The sequence below is a fragment of the Fopius arisanus genome, unplaced genomic scaffold (genome assembly GCF_000806365.1).
Source record: "Fopius arisanus strain USDA-PBARC FA_bdor unplaced genomic scaffold, ASM80636v1 scaffold00040, whole genome shotgun sequence".
Lineage (NCBI taxonomy): Eukaryota > Metazoa > Arthropoda > Insecta > Hymenoptera > Braconidae > Fopius > Fopius arisanus.
This window is the reverse complement of record NW_011887779.1, coordinates 833444-851292: the sequence shown is the minus strand read 5'-3', so window position 1 is coordinate 851292 and position 17849 is coordinate 833444.

The following is a 17849-nucleotide window of genomic DNA, read 5'->3' as shown; positions in this document are numbered from 1 at the left end:
TGGAGGATACTCTCTGCCTCTTCGAGTCGACAGCAAAACTTGTACCAGATGATAACGATTTTTATTTCATTTTTTCAACTGATGCTGATTAATATATCCGATGATTCCCTATTCTTTATTCTTATTCCATATTTATAATAAAATTTATTGGTTTAATAATTTGATGGGAATTTTTTCGTTGAATGTTTGAGAGAAAAAATATAATCCGTCAGTGGAGAATTCACCTCTCGACTGGGTATGGAGTCACGGGCAGTAATTATGAACGATAGGGTAGAGAAGGATATAATTGTGATTGATGGAGAGACGGAAGAGGGGAGAAACAGGGAGATGACTTCCTTTTAATCTTCGGGGGCCTAACCCTTTTGCCTCTCCTCTCATTGCCGTCGATATCGGGTCTCTGGTACTCACTGCCCCATCAGCCGCACTTGCGCGATTCCATTTACTCGACCAATGATCGAGAGTCGTCCGTCAACTCGAATAGAATCTCGACATCATTCATTACAACAGATAACGCAGTTATTAATATTTTTAACACTAGAGGAGCGAAACACTTGCACTTCCTGGGTCGTCGTTTATTTTAAAAGACTTAATTTATCGGTGAAATCATCAATAATTGGTGTTTAACGAATGGTGAATATTTTTATAAATAATATCACTCCGGGGAAGTGGAAGATCAGAGGAAGAGGAAGAGTGAAATGGGAATTTCATGAGGTGTTTACACGTGAATCCCTCTCTTCAGGATTTCGCTGTGGGGTGACACAGCCCCATGGCAGGAGTCGCGCAGTTCTGTCATACTTAACCCAAATATTTGCCACCCTCCGATAATTCCCTCCCACCATGACACCCCGAATTCATCGAAGAATCCCCCGCTTCTCCCTTCCCACCCCCTCGCGGAATCCGTGAGATATACAAGTTATTCTTTTTCTTTGAGTAATAGTGTCCTTGATAAAACTGAGAATACGTATTAAATTTAACTCGAACCTTGACGGCCCTGGGAAATTGATGACTAGCTGGGGAAAAAAATGCCCGGAAAACTACGCACTACGTTTTAGCCACGTGCTCCAAACATCTCCGCATTGTACGTGAAAATTTGCGGGGCATCGATCGCTCTGGAAGCGTCCAACGCCCACGCGCACACATTTTATACCAAGAGCAACGATAAACTCTATTTAATCCTAGATGGGGTCACCTCATGAGAAAAATGCCGTAACTACTGTTTAGGAATAATATTTTATGGTAAGTATGTGAGATTGGGTGCAGCTCAAAAAAATTGCGTGTGAAAAAAAAAATTCACTCGCAAATTATATTTTCGCAAATTTCCGTATCAAAAATGTCGTAAAAAATAATTTTAATTATTCATTAAAAAATTTTTAAATGAATAAAAGTAATTAATAATTAATGGATTAATATAATGAAGGGGAGTTGGAGTAATAAATTACAGTGGAGTATGATTATGTAATTAAAAATTCAAATGGTTCTGCAAGTATTAGAAAAAATGAAAAATGTGGCAGAGGGTGAAATTGGAATTTTTCCTTAGGTCAGCCTCCCCTTATTTTTCGTCCGGAAAATTGTAAACAGGACGAGTGGGAGGTGGCCGGGACACAGGAAACAAATGTTGAGAAAAAAAACGACGCAGATTGGTTCTCCTTACACGTGGAAATTGGCGGCGAAAATCGATTGCTGGTCTACGCAATGGATGAAGTTGCGAACTCATACCAGAGTTGTTGCACGCACAAATAAATGGGAGGGGGTTAGGCGGAAACGTGTGGGTCGCGATGCGTGCGCAAGCGGTTGATAAGAAGGTAAATAAGGGGTGGAACAGGGGGAAATGGACCTGTTCACAATTCCGAGGGAAAAATTTCGAATTTCATCTCACAAAAAAAATAAATTTCCAACGAGTTACTCACAAAATTCGAGAAATCTCTAATAACGACAATTCTAATAATTAATTACTGATTCCAATTAAATGAAAAACCTCCCCTTCACTGGGAAATTCCAGAAAAGACACATAATTATTATTGAATATTTCTCATTATTTTTCGTGACTGGAAAAACTGATGAGAATAAGAAAAATTGTTGATTTCGCTTCATGTGAGAGTAACCCGCAATTTCAGAGACCACAAGTCATAAATTCGGGGTGGGGCAAATAAAAAACAATACAACACGCACCATAACTCCTCGTTGTACCTCAGGAGGATAGAGGGTGGAGCTTTATTTTTTGGTGGGTGGTGAGGGGGTTGGTGATGTGAAGAGACTTCTGAAACGCGTGCAGCAGCCCCTTGTGCTTTCTACACACGATGTGCGCGTGTTACGCACCATGCTGATGCTGAAAATTTATCCCAGTTATGTTATATATACGAGAGACGTATTTCTCGTCACTGGTTTAGCCCACGAGTGTTGCGTTACCGCGCACCGTGGGTTACCATGACGACAACACACCAGATGGGGTGGAGGGTGGTAACGGGAGGGGGTGAGGGGGTTAAACCGTGAGGGAGAGGAAAGCCCAGTGGGGGCACGCATTGATCGCAGAATCCTATTGCGTCGACAGAGACCGTTACCATGAATTTCGAGACCGAGAGTCAGAGAGAGTGAGAGTTAGATGGGGTAAAGGGGGGAGGGGGTGGCGGGGGGTGGCAGGGGGTTGTACTTGGTACGCACACAAGTTTAATGACCATTGTACGTTAAAAATTTGCCGAGAATCCATTTGCAAAGACGCGAAAAGTCGGGATCTGTCGGGATCTGTCGGGATGTAAATTTTATTTTGAATTTTCTCGAACTGGGATTTTTTGAAAATTTTTGGAATTCATGGAAATTACAGTCACGTGATTACAATTGAAATTTTTAGGGTTAATGAGGTATGGGGAGAGTAATTGAAATGAATTTGGGATTTGAAAATTTTTTGAATATTTTCTTGGGCTGTTTTTTGACTAATGAGATTAAATCGGTGGATTTATTTTGAATGTATGAATCTATTTGAATTTTATGAATAACCCGAGCGTGAAATTTGCATGAGCTGCACAACCGGAATAATTGAGCTGGTGAGATCGATGGAAATTGAATGAGAGTGCAATCAAATATTTGTTTAATTCCTTTTTTTTTTTCGGTTTCTCGGGAGATTTACAATGTAGATAAACGGCTGGCATTTGGGATCGATTATTCAGTGAAAGAGGAGTTGGGTACAGAGTCATCGTAAATCGTAAGTTGTAAGTCTGGGTGTGCTTTTTTTCGATGGGAATTCCAGTTGGTATTCCGTGAGACACAATGACGATGTTAAAGCACCATTGGGCAGTCCCGCGGGACAAACACTGCAGGACACGAATGAAACATTACAATGGACATTCACACGGAGTTTTATTGGCGATTCCTTTGAGTCGACTTTGAGAATCTCCTGTGGGAATTTTATAATATTACACGACTTCCATTTTCTCCAGGTTCTTGCGAAATTGAAGGAATAATTGCACCCGGACGACCACAGAAAATGAAAAAAAATCAAGCACTGGATTTTTTTTCATTTTTTTTATTTTCAAATTTCATTTTTCTGGAGAAAAATTCACTGAATGATTGGAATTTGAAATTGAAATTTTTCGTTGCAATCGGTAGTTGAAAAAATAAAATAAAAATCATGTGAAAATTGACACTTGAAAAATTTTTTGAAAAATTCATCAACCGCGCAATAATGAAAATTCCTGGAAAAAGTGAAGAGTTCTGAGTAGCGGATCGACTGCCGATCCCTATTAATGGTGAATTAACCCTTTGAGTAATAAATGGAGTAACTTTAATTTTTTGCCGTATGTGACCCTCAACCAAGTCCAAGTGAGGAAAGCCGAAAGTAAATTTTGTTCTCGATAAAAAGGATTTCATCTTTTCTCTGTGCTCATCAACCCGTAAAAGGCACGTGTCCACCCTCCGATGTCGGTCAATGTTGTGCCCGGTTGATGGCGAAAGCTCGTCCCACAATCGGAGGAGAAAAAAGGGAGCGAAGAAAGTGTAAGAAAAAAAGAAAATAAGGGTGAACGTGATGGTTGGAATTTGGGGCAGATGTGTATCGAGTCAGAAAACATATTAGTCCTTCAGAAAGGTCAGAGATATATCGAAAAACGTGCGATGGTGAAAACGTGGATGCTTTTGGCGCGGAAAATTCAATCCATGGCACGTGGAGAAGAAATTTCAGATACTGAAGATCTCATTCTCTGTTATGAGTTTTTCTAGCTGACAGATAAAAATTTATAGTCAACCTCCCCCCAAAGCTTCCACTGGGAAAGCATTTTTTCTCCTTACTAAATTTATTGATAATTTATTGGTTTATATATTAAATAATTTACTCCTCCGAAATCATTTATTCTTTTTTTATTTCTATATAATTCCAACGAAAGCGATAATAACTGTCAAAAAACAGAATTAAATGAAAGATGAAATAAAATTAATTGACTTGCCGATTTTTTTAAGTTTTCGCGCTACACTGGGATCGTCCCCGTTTCCCCTGGAGCTATCCCTCGTCGTTTTTCCCTTCTGTACGGTAGAACACCCTCGCGAATTCAGTGTAATGCAACCGCACCATTCGACTCATTTGCCCAGAAGACCTTTCCTCATTCATCTCAATTCCACTCAACAGCTGACCATTGACCCCTAGCCCCGACGATCAAGACGTCATTGTCACGTAAAAATCAGGGGTGGGGCAAAACGAAGTCGTCCTCAGGTAAAAGATCAAAGACAGCGACGAAAAACTGTAATTATATAATTATATTATATTACCCATCAAAAATAGGAAAATTAAAAAAAAAAATTGTGAATTCCTGCGATAATTCATTCATTTTTAAAATCAATTTATCTGAATAATAATAAAATTAATTCATCAATTTTAATTTATTCATTTATTTATTTATTGGATTAAAATTATTTGCTCCAGTTGGAAAAAAAAAAATTGTGATAAGATAGTGCGCGTATTCGTGGACACAAACATTTTCACACGTCGTCTCCATTTGGGATGATGGGGTAGGGTGAAGGAGGGGGTAGAGTAGGGGGAACGGGGGGGTAAAGGGCCTTATCCAACCGGAAGATCGGCCTGGGAATGAAAGGTAGAAACGTCTCATTGGCCAAGTGAGAGAGATGAAAAATATGGAAACGCCACGCGCCAGAATTCCTCCCCCAGGCAGATGTTTTAACTGGGGTACACACCTCTCGGGACATGACGCACTGGGATATCGATTCGAGATAAGTCGATCTTGTGGAATAAGTTCGTTGGGATGCTGAGATGATTTTTTTTTTTACTCCTCATCCATCAATGATTTTTCCAACGGTATTTTCTCTTCATACGGCCCTCTCCTTTCCTGGTCACCTGGTATTTATATACGTCTTCGATAATGTCAAGACGGAAGTGATCTTGGGTGTTATTTTCCTTTGATGGAGCCCTTGGGTGGATGCAACTCCCTCGGGGAAAATTCAGTAGCAGTGGCAGGATGCGATGAGAGAAATATCGAGATGAGTCTTTTCTCTTCAAATTCTTCTCTCAAAATTCGGAGAATAATTCTCTTTCAATGAGATCGGAGAGAATGATATAAATAATTAAATGAGAGGCATCAAATGAATAATTACGCTGCCATAAAATGACATTGAATATTAATTTGAAAAATGTAGGCGAAAAATAGACAGTGAAGAACGTAATTAATCCGTCAAATAACTTGGCTCCCCCGACGAGACCCGGATAGAAATAATTTTTATAAATAATATCCTCGAGATGTCTTTGAATGCTCTGAGCACTTTGAATTCTGTAGTTCCAGTTGAGCACATGTGAAAAGGCATGGGTCAAGTGCCACCCACATCACCGGAGATGTCAACTCTTCAGTTCAAAGGAATCCTAAAAAAAAATCCTCTTCCTCATCCTCCGCCATCTCATATTTTTTTTTTCGCGGAGCACGCGGTGTGTGTGTGGATGCAAACGATTAGTGGCGGTGAAATAAAAAGGCTGGAAGAGGGGACTGAGGGGTTAAATCATGCTCCACCTTGCTCAACTGGGGGGACAGAGAGGCCCATCATTGCGGTGGTGCACCATATATACATGCGGTTTCTTTTTTTTTTTTCCAGTGAAAAGGAGGGTGTGTTGGAACGATGGGAGTCAGTTTTACAAATGTAGGACCCCAGGGCGAGGGTGAGCCGCGGGGATAGCTCTAGGTGTTTTGGCACCCGGAATATTAGGGTACGGTGCCCCAATTTTTTTCAACGCGTGCCCTCTTCAATGGAGTTGCCCACGATTTACTCAATGACTTTACCCCTATCGGTGGAGCCCTTTCCGATGCGCTTTTAGGGGAGGAAATGACCACCCACACTGAGAAAATTTTTATAATATTCTTTCCCCAGTCCGGGCCACCATTAGGAATTTATTTATTATGTGGGGAGCTGGGGATTTACGGATGAAATCAGTTGAGTGGATAAATATTTTTGGGACTAATTTGATTTTAATTGTGTGATAATTGTATTTAATTGGGCCTTGTGAAAAAAATTTCAATGATGTGTGCAATTGATACCCGGAGAAGGCCCAAAAAATCTCGAAAATTCGTCGAACGAAGATTGATGATATAAACGCCGTCAACGAATTTCGCCAGCCACCTTTCGGGTCCAATAAAAAGGCCCGGAAGGAGCAGTGAGATTGTGCCCAGGTGAAGGTCCGACAATTTTTCATTTTTCGATTTCTCAACCCTCGACAATGGACGCGTGTCAACTCAGCAGCTGCATTGCCACTGTTTGTCGCAGCACACATGGCAACAACAAGTAAAAAAAAAAAAATAATAAAAGACAGAGAGAGAATTTCAGCGCTGTGCGATCTCCTTGCGAGATCAAAGCCGCCATTACAATTCCTCTTTTTTTTTTCGCTATAAAGTACATTCACATTGCGTCCAACAAACACTGGGGTGGGGGGGAAAAAAAAATCCACCCAAACCGATGGGAGATGGTAGAAATGAAAGAAGAGGTAAAGATGTTTCCATTGTGAGGGATTGGAACAGGTGAGGGTTGAAAAACGTGTTTCAGTTGGTCGAATAATTATTTCCTATCTTTCATTATCAATGGCGGGGTCTCCGTACATTTGAATTCACCTTCCCTGTTCATTCAATTTTTTTACAGTCTCTCGGGTGCAACAACAAACGGTGAGACATGAAAGCGAGTCTGATCCGGATTCGTTGTAATCCCGGAGACTGCGCATGGACGTCAATAAATTAGAATTACTTTTATTTTTCATTCTTCTCCGTTCTTTCCTCTATTTGCCCTTTAACGGCAGCTGCATCCTCGCTATTTTTTTTTCTCTCGTCCTACTTCCACAGGGACGACTCCTGGGTATTTATCTGTTTATGCGTGACGTCAGATCGATAGATCGGGGAAGAGAGATCCTGTATGGGTAGATAGGGATCTTTTGAGGTCCAGAACCGGTGAATCGATGGGATAAAGCCGAAATGTCAGGTATGCTCTACCACTGAAAAGACCATCGGGCTGTTGGACGTCGGCTTCCTGGCAACCAGAAATGGCGAAATGATTTTTGAAAAAAAAATTCAATCGATCACTGCCATCAGGAGTTCCATAACGATTTCATCTGATTTCATCTGATCTCATCTGAAAGAGGAATAAAAGTATTTTTCACTTTTACATTTTTCTCTGTCAATTTTTATTGATTAGTTGTTAATTAATTGAGGAATCGGGGGTGTAATTTTCCTGGAATTCCCAGGAGACTGATCGATCGATATCGAGACCGGGGGTAATAATCGATTTGGCAAGAAAAAAAAATGTTTTTTATGTTGACTCTATGGTCTCGGAGAGGGTGAAAAGTTTTTGCTCGGTTCAGCCAATAATTCAATTGGTTTTCTCGCAGGGAGGCTGGCGTCAGCCATTTTGCTTTTTAACTTTCCAAAGGCCGTAATTCTGGTGGAGCCAGAGTACACCGAAAACTCGGTAATGACGGTAAATCAGACCGAACTTTCATCCCCTTCTAGTTTTTTCAATCTCGCTCAACGATTTCTCGGGGATAACAGCCGCATTCACGGTTCAAATTTCGTTTAAATCCCGGGGAAAATATGAGTAATTCTCACGATATCTCAAGACATTACAGCATCTCGGAGGTTTTAAAACCATTTTTAATAGAGTGGAGAGGGATTTTTAGACATTTATTCTGAATTCATTGACCGAAGTGTCAATTAAAGTTGAGGTATGAATTTCTACAGTTTTGTGATTTTTTAAAAGAGAAAAGGGTGTACATATTTGCCTATTCAGGCAAAATTTTGAATCAGTGTCGCTCAATGCAAGAATACAGTGATTTTAAAACGTTGGGAACCACTGGGCTCCTTGGCACAATGGGACAACAACTGGTGGTCCATAGGTTTTCTATTCTCTACCTGATCGCAGACTCTCTCACTCTCCCTAGTCGATAAACTGATTTATTTCAGCATCATTGTATCCTCGAGGCATCTGCCAGGATTTTGCTATTTTTTCCTTCATTTTTCTATTGAGAAATGGAATTCAATTGAAGGTAACGCCCAGGAGCACTTTCTTTCGCATTGAGATGACGCTTCCCATTCAAATTAAAAAAATATCCACTGAAAAATCAATTAAATGCGTAAAAAGACTAGTAAAAACGAAAATTAAAAAAAAAAAAAATAGTACTTGTTTAAAAAAAATTTATGCATAATTTATTGCAATTTTTCCGCACGTTTTTCTGTAAGAAAATGGAGTTAAGGATTTCTCTTAAAAATAGTATCCATTGAACGGAGAAAATCTTCGCAATTTTCCTCGACAATCTCTCCCCTCCCCTCCTCCATTCATTTACCCCCGCCCGCGTAATTAATAAAGAGTGAATCGAATACTGAGAGAGCGAATTTTCCCGTGAATTCGCAATCTTCAATTTAACCCCCTCGATCCCCGGTTGATTTGAGCTCCACCCTTTAACCTGCTCTCAGCTTTTCTCATTTCACAAGTCCCCTCCTCTGAAATTATATACTCAAACGAGCCAATGAAGTCCATCAGACACGACAATCGTCGAACAAGAAATGAAAAAAACATTTCATGCTCGTGAAAATGAAAGAAAAATCGTGATAAAACTAGTATTAAATAAAAATAATGCATTTTTTTGGATTCGATAAGCCCGAAATCCGAGAATAGAGTACTCACCCTCAAAGTCATGTACAGATAAATTCGTAACGACTTTCCCCCGAAATAGGAGTACCTGCAGACTATTCTCACAACTCGACGAATCCTTCCATAATTACCTCATCAACAAACCCGAGATGACAATGAATAAAATTCCCAATTGATACCCAACAGAAATGTAAATCTGGAATTTGTGAAGAAACTTGGCTCAACCGGATATTGATATCTGCAATTATATCCGAACAGGGTGCAACCTCACGTGTAACAGCACCTTCTGTGAAAATAGCCGATAAATAATAGAACGAGAACGTAACAGTACATCCCTCATCGATTCAGTTATGTTATCAATGCGTAACAAATTTTATACCAAACGATTACGCATTCTCTCCCTAATTAGAAAGCTATTATCGATATTAGCCCGCGCCGCGTAATACCGATGGGATAAATAGGTCTTATATACCAGAATATTTCAACGATTTGCGACAAAACGATAAATGCGGAGGGAGAAGGGGCACCAGAGTAAGATGCTTCATCTACCTGTGAGGATGTAATAATTGTGGAATATAAATGGATTAACGACAGTCACTCGTGGTCCACGGTGGTGACCGGTTCTCATTACTGTTCATTTCCGGTATTGGCCTCGATTTTCAATCGTCCTGCCATCTCACAAATTCGGCCCATTCGCTCCAGTAATGTGCATCAGCCTAGCACACGGGTGCGACCAAGTGCATTAACGATAGGAATTAATCGGGGTATTAATCAATATTGATTCGTGTTACGGGTATTACACACCTGACGTCATCTCAAATTCAGTGGCATTGGTTGATTCAGTGGTATGGACAGTGTTTTGGGGAGTCGCTAATGAAGGGGTCGAGATATCCCCTCGATTGAAAATCAGGGGAGAGATATGTGCTGTATTCAACCCACTTGTTCAGGTAATTAGTCCATCATTACTGTTATCTATTTTTTTTTTTTAATTTTCCCGCCAATTTTTGGGATTTTTTATCACGATTCCGCGATTTTCGTGATTCGCGGAATATAAAAAAATTGTAATTGTTATTATGAGAGATATAAAAATTTGAAAGAGCTGATATCTGAGAATAAAATGGCGATCGTTTAATCCAGAGGTGCGAGAGTGTAAGTGATGGTATGAGAGAGTATGAGAAAAATAGGGGATGGGGTGAAAGTGACAGATCTCATCTCTTTCTCTTTCGACAGGCCAGTAATAATGAAATAGAAGGACGAATGATGCATCTCCACTGTCACTCGGTGGTTGGAGCGCATTTGTGTATCAACCCCGAGGATGGAAGAATACGCATTAATTTATATCTGCATAACGCATTGTTATGATAATGAGATTTGTCCCGGGGCGTATCGTCACCGACGGACCAGATATTTCAACGTGCGCGATAAAACTCTAGGTAAATTTACCCCGGGGACAGATAAGCGCAGTCCTATTTACACACGGAAATATATTTTTGTTTGGGAATTCGTGTTTTTCAATATTGAAAATTTAAATATTTCTTCACTCAAGCAAATTTATAAAAATAAATTCTATCTTTCTAATTATTTTTCAAATATATTATCATCAGTATTTCATTTGATTGGCTTGAATTGATCGGAAATATATTTTGGGGTAGACGAAGACAAAAATTTATTGGTATAAATCCAATGACTTTTCGTGGAAAAAAAAAATGTTTTTGTATGTGTGCGTGATAAATGCGCGATGTGTTTGGTCTGCATGCGTGACCGGGTGTCCGTTAAAAATATGCAGGAAAAATCTACCTGGGAAAATCGGAGAGCTGTTCTTTTTTTTTTTCAGTATGAGCACTCACGTGACTCTGAGCTGCACTCATTGCGAGATTGAATTTAATTTATATGTTGTCTCGGGATTTTTTTATTCAGTGCACTTACAACGGATGTGAGATTCCTCTTAATTGCCGGGTTGCAGGACTTTTTGTCAGAGTTTTTCAGACATTTTTGAATTCTTTAACATCTTAATTCAGCAAATTGATGATTTTAACTGTGTGGGAAGCGTCGGCATTTGTTATGCCGGCGAGAATGTAAAATTAATCAGAGATGCGGTTATTTTAGTCGTGGAACTAAATGATAATATTATTTTTAACGCCTCGACGCTTTTTTTGAAACGTAGAAGCTGAGAATAATTGATATTACATTATAAATTACAAGTGAATGAAAATAATAAAAATAAAATCTCCATATGGAATGAAGAATTTGGTGGGAAAATTTTGGGATAGATTTAACAATAAATTATTCTCAGCATCTCCATATTGCCGCCGGATTTTTTCCTAAGTGAGAATTTTCCCAGTATGGTCAACCCTGGGCCCATGAAAATTTCGTCAAGGCCATATGTTGTTTACCACACCTCTGAATGCACCCGTACACATGTGAAATCCCTCGGAACACATGGGGGTTACGCAATCGACACAAAAAAATAAAATGAGAGAAGAATCTGAACAGTGGCTACGACGTTGGCACCTCCGATAAACATCTATAAAACCCTGATAATCGTCACTCGACGCCCAAAATGTCTATCTCAGATCTTGGCGGGAAGACAATCGTCGACGAGTGTTATGTCCTCGTGTGGCAATTCGCCTTAACGGCCGTTGCAGTCGTGAAAATTTTCGGCCAACCGTAAAAGACCCATCGTAAAACTCTGTCGACAGTATTAAACTCGAGAGTCGGTATCTACGCAATCGATAGTAACGATTTTCCCCATCTATCTGACTATTCGAGATTACGAGGAAAAGTTGAGACCAGTACTCCACCCGATGGATTCTCTCATTGGAAGAGTATTTTTGATAAAAATCTGTTAAGAAGCTGTTAAAAAAAAATTATTTAAAAGTTGCAGTAGACCAACAGAACATGAAATAAGTTCTGAAAATGAATAAAATGCAAAAACCGTGTGAAACCTCAAAAAAAAATTTGCAAATGTAAAATAGAAAATAATTTAAAAAACTGGACTAACTTGCGATAAACATCGGTGAATATCTAGTGCGCAGAAAGACCTGTGGACGACCGTCAAAACGCCCTCGAAAAAGAAGCCAACCCCCTCTGAAAACCCCCAAACACCCTCCAGCATCCCACCCCGAAGGATTGGAGGGTTGCATCAAGATGGCGTGAGAATCAGCGTGCGTTTTGCGCGCGCACGGGCGTGCGTACGGCCTCCCAGAAAAGCCTAGAGTTAAAATGAAAATGAGAAAAAGAAAAAAAAAAAAGCCTCACAACCGCTTCCACGTCTTCGACCGAAGACTAGAGTTCCACCACCACGAGCCCCCGAAGTACCCGTCGGAGGGTTTGCCCTTTCCACCCTACCCTTAGTGGGTAGTCCTGGTATCCTGGCTTCCCGCCACTACTTGGGATGACACGGGTGGCCCCGACTACGCCCGATAATCACCGTACGTACCCGAGTCAGCGAAACGCGGGCAGCTGCGACTGGTCGGACAAAGAATACTCTTTGGTAGCAATACAGTCACTGCGCGGCGAGCACGCACAGCACGGCCCAGCCCGCAACCAAAGGTACCATTTTTTTCAACAAAAAAGAAAACAAAAATCAACACTAAATATCCCAAAAACTAAAGCAAAAACAATAAATAATAATAATCGAAAAACAAAAAGGACGAACTCCCGAGTTAACCTTTAATTATCTGTGACTCCAAGTGTTACGAATCAACAAAATTCCTAATCCTTTAATAATTAAAAAAACAAAATATCATTTGTTTACGGTGAGTTTGAGTTTGAGTTGAACGTTGAATCAGTGTCTCGTGTCGGTGAATTGTCGTAATTACTGAATTGAAATCTCTCGTGATTTTGAAAAAAATATATATTTATCAAGAGATACAACTGAGTGGTGCGCGCGCTGTTTTTCTGTGGAGAGTAAGGAATTAAAAAAAAACTAGAGGACAGCCTGTTAACGCTATTCTCGGGGGTGGGGAGAGTGAGGAGAAATCTCTCTGAGGGTTTTTTAATGTACACATACGATCGTACACAGTCGTACACGCCGACGAATGGACGACACGCGTGAGGAATCGAGAGACGTTAATATCCAAGACGTACGACGTCGTCCCGTGTGATACCCAGTTATCGCGTTTTCGTTTGTTTTTTCATTCGGTGGATTCAATACGGAGATACGTTGGTAAAACACACAGCCAAATAATGCGCGTAAAACGGTGTAAATTTTTGTGGATTGCGTGACGAGCACTGAATCCCCGAGTTTTGGGTGGTCATCGGTTAGGGGAGGATGAATTATTTACTGAACGCAACACAACAAGTACGGTTTTTATTTATTTATTTACATCATTTGGGATTTGGGGGGATGATCATGGTGGGTGATGAGGTGGGTTAATTGACCCCTGAGGGCTTTTTTTTTCTTTCTTTCGTTATGTGTTGTTGTTGTTTTGATGGATCTCGGTGGGAATTATTGAATTTTTTTTTCTCCTCATCACGTGATTTCCGCTGTTGGGCATTTTTGAGGCTTTTGAGCTCTCATTTCGGAGCAGAATTAAATTGCTGGAGCGACGTGGTGGGGAGATGGGTTAATTCGATTTTTTGAGAAGTTTTTTGGAAATATCTCGGAAAGGTCGTTACGAAAATTTTGCTACCTAGCTTAATTTCGGAGATATTGAAAAAAAACTCATTGAATAATCGAGTCAACTTGATTATTCGTTTTATCACTTCGTTACTGATTTTCACTCTCAGTTTCTCCCACGTCAGTTTTTGGGGACATGAAAATAATTCGTCTTGTACCCCGTCTCGTTCTCACAAAATTTTTTCATTCTTTTGGTCTTTGTGGACGAAAATGAGAAGCAGAGATGAGTGTGACGAGAGTTCTCTCCTCTTTTCTCATGTGCATGCAGTTTTTTGATGAATAAAATATCGAGTGAGTCAAGCACCGGATATTTTTACCGAATATTTAACTTGTGTATGGAGAAATTGAGTGATGATTTACACGATTTTTGGTGATGCAAAAAATAAGGGGAGCGTTCAAGGTCGCGATTTAGAAGACTACGGGACAGAAAAAGGGCTACCGTTTCGTAACCGCAGGAGAAATGTTTTTCCCTTTAGTTTTATTTTTCTCCCTCGGTGATTCCCAGAATTGAGGCGACTTTCGGCACAGTTTAGAATTTATGTACGTGTGCATATGTGTTGTGAGGGTATCGGGGTTGGAGGGAAGTGAGGAAGGAGTAGCGCGAGAACAACGGACGCCGGAGCGAGATTTACGGGCCCAAACTCCTCCACTGGGCTAGGCTTTTTTGACTGCTTTTGTTTTTTATTTCCATCGGTGGATGCAAGTTCTTACCGCAGTTATTGCCCTAACTCCTTGAGAACCTAGAAGTTCATTAGATTATTTTAGAATCATCGGAATTGATTTTCTACAGCCAATCACCCAAAATTGGAGCTCTGATTAATTCAAAAATTGACGTCAACATCAATTCTGAAAATAATTCAAACGAAATAATTAAATTTCCCTGTTAATCTTCAATTGTCGGAATTAATTACTTCTCAAATTGAGTGAATTCTTTAGAATTTTTTCGAACTACTCCCAAAATACTTGAAATATTTTATTACCCAATTTCTGTTGGACGTATAAAACAACGAAAGTGTTTCCCGAGTGAACTTGTATAGCTGTACACCGGATGTGTGTTTCGAGGCAACGAGGTAACGACCCTGGATTAACGTCAAACGCGTTTTCTACCTCTTCGTCCTCTCCGGGTGTGAGGATGTACCCAAATACCCAAGTACCAGGATTAACATCGATATCACCGAGTTATAATTCCCATAGTGCACATAAGACACATCATTGCACTGAATTTTCACCTTTGAAACTCATTTGTTTTCAAAATCATGAATGGATTATTTATGACGTTCGATTATCGCGCTCATTTCCATGTTCACTGAACTCCCATTTTTTTCATTAAGCAATGGCCAACGGAAAATGCGATAACAAGTCTTTCTCCCACCATTTACTTTCAAGAATTCATTAAGATTTTTTACTGATGTTTCTGGAAGATTCAGGAAATGTATAAAATGCAAACACTCAAATCGATAATAATTATTGTGCAAGCAACAATTTATTAGATGGAGGGATATTTGAAATTGATTTTCAAAATTGGTATATCAGAATAATTTCTCGTATTATGTCAATTTTTTTTGATAAAGTATTATTTTTTTTTTGTGAGTGTGAGTGGCTCAGGGTGACTCTGTACTTGTACTCACAGGCCATTAATCTGTGGTTTAGCCGACCAATTTAAATATCAGCGACACAGTGGACGCAATTTTATATCATTTCCGATATCTCGAAGGTGGACATTGGGTGGGGAGTTAAGGGTCGGTGATAATGCGCGTATTTGCGTCCACCGGGCGAATCAATTTTCCAATCAATTCAATATTTTTCACTCGCCCTCCATAATCCCTTAATTCGGTATTATAATTTTCAAGATCAACTCATACCGATCTCCCCCAATATTATTCACCTAGAAAATATTTACATCTCCATTTATATATTCTCTGGATGAGAATAATTTCTCCAATTCAATAATTTTCTCGATAATTTCCCCATTTCTTATCCCCTGCGTCACCGATGAAATTTCGCGGATTTGAAAGTAGAAATCGATATTCCAATCGACAATCCCCGAAACATACGAACAAGCGGGCAAACCTAACCACCAAAAACGCGTTGCTGGTGAAAAATATCAGAGAGAACGTGCCCTAAGAGTTGTGTTGTGCGCCTGCGTGTGTGCACTTCTCTGTTTCGCATTTCGTCCCATTCCATTTTATATGTACGAAATAACCAAGCCCAGAGTTGTATGAGTGAAAGACCTTGAATCAAGCGTGCCTTTGTCGCAGAGAAAGAGAAAGAAAGAGAGAGAAAGAGGGACGGGGAGAGAGAGAAAGAAAGAAATAAAGAGAGAGCCACGAGGTCGGCGAAAGTGTACCCGAGAAGTAGTCGAGCTTTTTTGCCCGAGGAAGACCCGGCGTCGCGACTTTTTTGCCTTGCAGTTTTATTTCACTTTATTTTTTCAGTATACCCCCTCGCTCTGTCCATTCGACCACGACCATTTCTGCGATGGCCGGGGTTGAGAATTAGCGCCACCATTGCCCCACACAGGGAAAAAAAAATTGTTCAAAACGAGAGAGAAAGAGAGAGAAAAAAAAATGAGATAACCGGCAAGACAATTGTTTACAGAGAAAAATGGAAATTAACGGGGATAAGGCGGGTTTTGGCGTTATCGCGGGTAACAGGAGAAAATTATTGGTCGAGCAAGACCGGAAGTCGGAGAAAATGGCGTCGGGGCCGGTGATAATGCCCGCCATACTGACTCCGCTCGATATTAGATAATCCGCGATACCTCCGATCCGGTTAAAAAATATTTATTTCAACAAATATGTATCTGTATTCCACCTCATTAACTAATTTAATTTCCCGACCTTCTGGCGTAACGCGTACTTCCAGGAAATATTCGTCATACTGCGTCAAGAAAAACGTAACCTCCGGGGCACACATGTTGGAAAAAAGTAACAGAGTGGCAAGGGGGTGGTGGTGGTGAGAGAGGGGGGGGGAAAATTGGAGCAAAACGAGTTTTGAAATAAATTCCATCCACACATTTTGTTGTGCCGCACTGGGTATAAAGCGACGGAGCGTGCACTATGGGTCCAGGGACTTCTCTCTTCGCCTAACGAAAAAGAGAGGCGGGTATTGAATTTTTCGTGCGTTAGCTACGGTCGATTCAGCGAAAGTGCATGGAGACCAGCTGCTGCCTCTGGTATAGCACAACAGACGAAAACCAGCACCGGATCTTTTTCGTACCTCGGGCTTTTTATTTTTTTTAATTTTTAAAAAATCGTCTGTCCCATTCACTCATTTTTCTTTCAGCTCGTATAAAAATAATGCCGCCATTTTTTGCCAGTATTTTTTCTACACCCTCGGAAAAGGAGTTTCGGGGGTGAGTAAATGGATTAGATATTCATAAGATGTGAAAATGATAAGCCGTTCTGAGATAAGTGACTGGATGATGGGATTATTTGGGTCGTGGCGGTACAATAAAATTGAACAGTGTATCGCCCGCCATTTTCTCCATTCACTTTCATCAGTGCCATTTCACAATGACAGTTAAAATAAAGTCAGTGGCAATGATCGGTATTTTTTTTTCACTGGCTAAGAGATGGAGGGGTGAGGGATGGTGCACGTTATCTTGGTGCAGAAATATGTACACTGTTCGCTATCACTGGTATTAACCAACCCGCGGCTCTTGGTTTTCGTATCATCGCGACGTTTGAGTTTCGCGACCTTTAAAGACTAAAGTTCGCGGTATTCAAGTCCAGACGATTTATGAACGACCAAGGAAAGTTCAATCCCCCGTGCTCGCGCTATTTTACCCGTCGACGATGATTTGACGTGCGTCATTATCATCAATTTTCAATAATACAGATGATAGGGGAATAGCTCGAACAACGCCAGAGGAGTCCCTCTCCATATTCAATAAAAATACGTATTCTTATGGATTTATCACTTGATTAAAATTCGGTTAATCCCTCGGTTAAACAATAAAATAATTTTACCTATCGATCAATCCGAAAATTGGAGAAATAGAAAATAATCAATTCCCTTTGCTTCACCTCAGTTTCTCAATTATTTAATTGATTCATTGACAAGATTCTGTCGATGCCCTTGATTTCCGGTTTTCCTCGACTTTTTTAGTGAG